The following is a 7304-nucleotide window of genomic DNA, read 5'->3' as shown; positions in this document are numbered from 1 at the left end:
AGAGTGGCTTCCCAATTCTGATCCTTATTCACTCACTCTTACCATTCTGGAATTTGCAACCTGCAAGCAGATATCTTGGATCCAGTACAAGCGTACCATTCCATTCTTGTATAGATCCAAATACATTGTCAGGATAGATGTTCGCCATTAATCATTCATATACTCAAGGTTAGGGTAGAGTACTCAAGCCCATTCATTTAGGAAAGCAAGTTCTGTGCTGATGTCATCTGTTCTGGCCGCTGCGGCGGGACTGGTGTGACCCGCGCCGGACCCTTGGTGTACCCCGGAAGATGGAACTCCCTGGGGAGGGGGTTCGCGGGGCGATGGGGGTTGCAGCCACCACCATATGGGACAGATCGCAGGCAGACAACCAGGAGCCCTTGGAAGGCCCACCCCACTCCCTCCACGGAGAATGACGTCGGAGAAAAGGGCGGAGATGGGCTCACCTCCTCAGCCGCCGACGCAAGGGGGACGCGCACGGTCCTGAGTGCGAGGCGACTGGAGAAGTCCGGTCTTACCCAAGGGAGAATGGTTGGAGACGCTGTGGCAGACGGCGTCAGGCTCCTTAGGCTCATCGGAAGTGGCCACTCCCCTATACTCCCCGACTCAGGGCGAGATCCACGGGGAATCACGACAGGGCGGGACTAGGAGAGAAACACACCATAGGGACGATAGAAGGGGTGACGGGCAGGTTAAGGAAGCAGTAAGATTACTGGGAGGGGAAAGGGGGGTGTTACCAAGGGACATGAGGAGAATAAAAGGAGGGAAGCAAGGAGAGTCGAGGAGGATATCGGAGGTGACTGGCTAGGCAAGCTAGAGAGATGGAGATGCGGCTGTCGACCCCGAGGAAGGTGACTCGGGCAGTGACGAAACTCCCCAACCCTTCCATGTCTGAGGAACTCGCTTCCCTCCTGTACCCTCCGCCAACACGGCAAGTGGTCCTCCAAGGCCAGGGGACACCCCAGGGCACGACACCATCCTTCCTTTACCTTCCCAGCCCATTGATGGCTTACAGCATGGGCAGGCTTATAATTGTGGGATGGGGGGGAGCGTTGGGGCTTTCCTACATCTGTTTTGCCTTAGGTTTCCTTCTGTCTTGCCCTCTGCCAGCCAGCCTCTCTAATCTGTTCCATCCCCCACCCCTGTGCTAGAGCATGCATGAAGATTCCTGCAACTCTCTATAACCTACTTTTGCCTGCAGCAAACCAGACAGGCGAATCTGTCTTCCTCATTGGGTCAAAGGGAGCTGAGCGCTTTCTACTTGTGCCTAATGGCTCTGTCTGGTGTATCCCAGAGCTCCCAGCAAGGGAGCCTGATTTGGAGGTGCTGGGCAAACTGGGATTAGCTGCAAGTAGTTCATGGCTTCAGATGGGAAGATGTGTGACAGTGTTTTCACTGCTTGGACTACATTATCTGTAGTCCAGGATATGGGAAGGAAGTATTCAGATCATGCTTACATGATTAAGGCAAGCATTCCTAAAATGGTCAGAAGCCCCCTCTTTTCCTGTCTACAAGGTCACCAGGGTCATGTGCAATTGGGATTGCATGTCAGTTTTATGAATATATAAACAGCCACCACAAGGACTTGGAACTGATGGGGTATCTTAAAGACTAAACAAATTAATTCCAGCATATATTTTCATGAGTCACAAAAACTTATGTTGAAATAATTTTGGTTAGTCTTTAATAATGTGCCACTGGGCTTCCATTTAAGTTTGCTGCAACAGACTAATACAGCTACCCCTTCTGGAATTGCCATAGGGACAAAAGGCAAGCCTTATTTCTCCAGGCCTGGTACAGACTTGTAATATGTCTCCCCCCATACACATCAAGAGCCCATCCCATACATCCAATCTTATGTGGCATAAAAGGAAAAATGTTTTATTTCTGGGGAAAAACATAAATATAGATCATATCATAGTAATGGGCTTGTAACCTGGAATGCCCCCCCCCCCCAATCTTTGGGCAGAGGTACGGGGTGGGAGGAGGCTGGGGCAATTTCCATACAGAAGAAGTGATCCTGCCTCAGCTCCTGTGTGTACGTTTCTGTCCCCTGTCACATTTCTTACCAGAATGTTTGGTGTCATTAAAGGTTTTCTTGCATGTGGACCTTGCAGTTTTATACACACATAGGTCCTTGTGGGTAATGGCAGTTGTGGGTAATGGCAGAGCTCCAAATATCACACCTCTGCTGGCCCTGCCTCTGGGTCCTGGTGCGATTCTCCCCTTTCCCCTCTCATGCTTGAGCCCTGCAAAAGGACAGAGCTACACAGCAGACACACACACCCCAGTTAGCAAATGCAGGAAACGGTATTCCCAATGCATTTCAAGTAAATAGTTATTTGTCAGTGAAGTGTCACCCCTCAACCCCCCCCCCCAACATAGCTACCTGAAAATAGTAGATAAAATCAGGTTTGCCAGTTCTGGGCTGGGAAGTACCTGGATATTTGGGGGTGGAGCCTAGAGAGGGCAGTGTTTCGGGTGGGGAGGGAACTCAGCAGGGTATCATGCCATAGAGTTGACCCTCCAAAGCAGCCATTTCCTCCAGGGGAACTGATCCTGGTCATCTGAAGATCAATTGTAATAGCAGGAGATCTCCAGGTGCCACCTGGAGGTTGGCAACCCTAGATAAAATGGGGGTGGGACATGGAAACACCAAAACCACACTCAAATATTATTGAAAAATGTCCCATTCCCTAAATGCATGCCTGCTTCCTGGATAGTGTCCTTTGAGGGAAATGTAGAAGACAGGTTAGTGCTGGGTGAGTGACATCAGGTCTTCAGAACGTGCCATGTCTCAGATCTGGTAGTCTGGTATTCATTCGTTTGTTCGTTCTCTCTCTCTCCTGCTAAAAGGTTTAATTGGCTCAATGCTGGGATTTTCTTTTCAGCAGCCTGGCTGACGTGAAACAGGTGATTCAGTGTTAAAGCCTGCCACCCTGTACTGGCCTTAAGAAATAAGACTTGTGGGAGCAGGCCTCATGGCAAATTTACAGTGTCATCCTAAAAAGAGTCACACCCTTCTAGGACCATTGACTTCAATGGATTTAGAAGGGTATAATTCCACTTTGGACTGCACTGTTGGGTTCTCACAAGAAATCAAGCATTGTATATTTGACAAGAAGTGTAGGGTACAATTTTTCTTTAAAAAAATAATGGCACACTGAGTGCACCCTTCTAGCCATCTATTCTATAGTAACCTAACTGAAGTCAATTGTGCTACTCTGGGTTTACTGGCATAGGGTTTGGTGTAGTGGTGTTGTGCCTGCGAAGGGCGGGGTTTGGGGATGGGAGCATGCTCAGTAGGAATGTGATTCCATAGAGTCTGCCCTTATAAACGGCCAGTGCCTCCAGCGGTACTGACCCCTGTAGTCTGGAGATCAGTTGTAAATCTGGGAGAACTTCAGGCCCCACCTGGAGGCTGGCAACGCTAACACAGCCTCCCTGCCCACAAGCCGAGCAGCCTTATGCTCTTTGAATATAAATAATTGCAAACAGCTTTGAAGGGTACTATGAGCAGGACACTATGAGCCATGCGAGGAGATGAGAGCCTGCCACCTCCCTCCTCTTTGGACGGTATGACCTTGATGAGAGAGTGAGGCTGTACCGTCAGTTTGTGCCTCGGTTTCCCCACCTGCCGAGCATAGCTAAACCGCAATTATGAATAAAAGGAGAGTCCTTTCAGCGTGTGAGGTGGGAGGCTTAGCAGAGGGTAGATAACAAAGATGAGTTGTTTTGCTGTGTCTGGCTGACTCAGCTGGCTGGATTCAGCACAGAATGGAGCTAATTGGGAACTGAGGAAGGTTTGTTCTGTCGTCGTCATTGTCCCCTTCCCTCCAGCCTCTGGTATCCACAGCCCTGTTTCCCATAGATTCTTGATTTTCCTGTTGCCCTTTCTGATTCTGGTTTGGGCACATCCATGTATATTTCTAGCCCTCTTCTGTATTGGTGGCAGGATTTTGTGTGAGAGTGTTCTCCCTGTGTCCTCCGGCCACCCTCTGATTCCTTCCCCCGCCCTCTGGCTCAGTTCCTCCTGCAGCTACAAGAGATGTACTTTGTGGGCGCTGGTTGGCGTAGGCCTCCGTATCTCAAGGAAGGAGGAGCTGACAGGTAGTGGCAGCTCCAATCTCCTGACTCCACAAGCAGCTGGAAAAGCTGAAGTTGGCAGCAGGATCTGTCCCAGAGAGCCCTTAGGCCCCAACATCCAAGTCTTCCTTCATAAAGGCTTGCCAGAAACTATTCTGAGTATCCCAGCCCTGAAAGAGTTGTATCCCCACCCCCCAGTCTGTGAATTGTTAATCCCAGGGCTACATAGATTGGAGCGCTACAAAAATGAAGCCATCGTCCACAAAACTGGGAATGCAGCTCTCATGTTTCTAATAACTTTGGAACCCACTTGAGGGAGATCAGTTTTATCATTTGTGTTTTAAAACGTGTTGCGAAGATGGAGATCCAGATGGTCGAAGGATGAGAGGTATGAAGGCAATGATTTCTGGGGCTGACATTAATTTGAGAGGGGGAGTAAAGGGGAAAAGACTAATCTTTTGCAGTATAATGATGTTTCACTTTTCCCTAGGCTCTTTTTTGCAGCTACAATTTCATAGAGATTCGTCTACTACAAAACCGTTTGGATAACACGATACAGAGAAGTGCGGCAGGAAGAAATGCCACAGGTTGCATAGGTGAAGGCTCTTGTACGGCACTAATGACGGGATTTGGCTGAAGGACCTTAGCTCACAGGTAGATCATATTATTTCAATGCAGAAAATCCCAGGTCTGATCCCCAGAATCTCAACAGATTTGGGAGACACCCCACATTGCTTCTGAACCAAAAGTACAATCCTAAGAATACATACTAGCAGTGAAGGCCTATTTTTCCCTATCATCTCATGGCATTTTTTTTTTTAACCTATGATAGTAGTCCCAGAGACGAGCAACAGCTTTGTTCCATCAGGGAACACACCCCCTACCCGTGCACTTCTGGTAAACTGTCACTGCAGTCCCATCTTACAGATCCTCTGGCAATTCCTTAAAACTTTCTGTTCTTCCACACTAACCCCCCCCCCAAACTATGCATCCTGGCAGCCAAATCTCCCTGGCCTCACTGGCTGGCTTGCCAACTTCCCTTCTACTCTTCAGTTAGAGCCCTCCTCTGCTTTTCAGAGTGATGGCAGCATTTGTGGACTTGAAAAACCTTTAAAAGTCATCACCTTTCCCTTATTCACTAGAAACCAATCCTTTTTCTCTTCACCCCTCCTTATTTCTCTGCAGTGGTAGGGAATATTACTCCATCTTGTTGCCACTCGCACCATACTCTTCAGATTACCTCTGTGACCACCCGTCCTGGTTAATTGTCCTTGATAACTAGGCACCTAGTGTTCTTGCAACTTGGCCACACCAACCACAAAACTTACTTTTGGCAACGATACATGTCTAAGGTGTATAGTCTTCCATTGTCATATAGTGGGCCCTTCTACACCTTCCTCTCCCATTGCTTTAGCAAGTGCCAGCAATAATGTAACAATGCCTCTCTCATACACCTTTTCTTTCCGTGCCCCTACCAGTGGTCCCTAAACATTTGCTTTTCCACATCTGTCTCTACATAGCTTGGGCATGTGTTAAGCAGTGACAGACACACACACAGAGTTAGTTTGTCACACACATACGTTCATCACTTGATCTCTCTTCTTTTGATCATTTGATTTGCATCTTTAATGTGAGGAATGACTGCACTTAAAAGCATTGTTTTTTACATTTCAATCCCGTACAAGGAATTGTGGGGGGTACACATGATCTCTCTTCATCCCTGTTATGCTCACAACAACCCTGTGAGGCCCAGTATCACTGCCCCAAAGTTACTCAAGAATCAAAGTATGCATGACACTGGAATTTCTTGACTGGAACCTGAGACTAAGGGTATGGCATGGGACTGCCAGTGGTAGACAAGCTGGTGACAAGCCCTTTCTGTGCCATTTCCCCAGTTGGGATGTATCCCATCATGGACTACTTTAACTGTGGAAAGGGGGGGGAGAGGCAAATACTCCTATTGCACTACCCCTGCTTTTTTGAGCCAAATGCAGACGACTAGCCAGAGTCATGTAGTGCTTCATGTTGGACCAAGATCTGGGAGACCCAGGTTTGAATCCCCAGTCTGCCATGGAAGGTTGCTGGGTGACCTTGGGCCAATCACACAGTCCCAGCCTAACCAACCTCACAGGTTTGTTGAGAGGATAAAATGGAGAAGATAATAATGTAAGCCACCTTGACTTCCCATTGGGGTGACAGGCAGGGTGCAAATTAAGTAAAGAAACAGTGTGTAATGTAGCCCCTAGTGAGCTTTTTGGCCAAGTGAGGATTTGTACCCTGGTCCAAGTCCAGCACCCTGGCTGCCGCACACATTCTGTCTGAGGGCTATGAAAGTTCTCTCTGTGGATGTTTCTAAATATGGTGTTTGTGCCAGCCTTTCAATATCCAGCCTGACAAAGCATTCTGGAGAACTCCAAAACATGTGCCATGTATTGTGTTATTTCGGGTGGTCTTAACTAAACGTGTTACATGTCTTTCGTTTTGTAGATTAGATCAGGAAAGAACTCCACCACCCCCAAATAGTATCGCACGGGAGGCACATAAAGCGGATGTGACTCCCTAGCCGGGCTTGAGACACAGCACGTTTTCATGGTAGAAACCAGCCTCCCCCAACCCTAACCCCCCCCTCCCTTTCTCCAAGCTCTCGGACCATTTCGCTTTTTGTGCGCGGGGGTGGGGTGGGGCGTGGGGGGCACAGTGACCGAGCCTCGGCCGCCGCCTTTTTCATCCTCTTTCGCCTTCTTCAAGAGGCGGCGCTGCTGCCGAGTCTCCCTACCCGTCTGAGAGGCAGGCCTTAGGACCCGGCGGCGTCTTGCTTTCGACACTGGCTCCGGCGCTCGCTGGCTGCCTCGCTCGTTCGTTGGCTGGCTGGGGCTTCCTGGCTGGAAACGACGACGGCGGCGGCCTTGCCTGGTGCTGCTGCTGCATCGCTCTGCTTCCCCTCCCCCACCATCAGTCTGGTCCGGTGCCTCCCTTTCGCCCTGCCGGTCATGCGACGCCGCCAGGGCCGACCTCCTCAGGCCATGTGAGGGGCCGGCTGACACCTCTTGCAGGTGAGGAGGGAGGAAGGAAGGGGGGAGGTAAAGGTGAAAGGACTGTTTCGAGGAGACGGGGGGAAAACCCAACACGCCTCTCTGAGGAGAGCCCTGTTTGGGTGCGTGACGTGGCCCTGTTTTCCGTTGGTGGTGGTGGTGGGGGAGCCTTGGCTGGGGATCGGG

General features: G+C 49.7%; 1 protein-coding gene across 1 annotated transcript in view; it reads left to right on the top strand.

The window, feature by feature from the left end:
- Positions 1-6983: 6983 nt before the first annotated feature.
- The window catches only part of BAZ2A (bromodomain adjacent to zinc finger domain 2A), a 45065-nt gene continuing 44744 nt past the window's right edge, over positions 6984-7304 (top strand). The window contains exon 1 of the mRNA XM_015429772.1: positions 6984-7139. The gene's annotated coding sequence lies outside the window, so the exon portion shown is untranslated. The remainder of the gene's footprint in view (positions 7140-7304) is intronic.

The sequence above is a fragment of the Gekko japonicus genome, unplaced genomic scaffold (assembly GCF_001447785.1).
Source record: "Gekko japonicus isolate JY-2015 unplaced genomic scaffold, Gekko_japonicus_V1.1 scaffold947, whole genome shotgun sequence".
In the NCBI taxonomy this organism is placed as follows: Eukaryota; Metazoa; Chordata; class Lepidosauria; order Squamata; family Gekkonidae; genus Gekko; species Gekko japonicus.
Note: the sequence above shows the minus strand (reverse complement) of the source record. Positions and strands in the feature narration are given on the sequence as shown.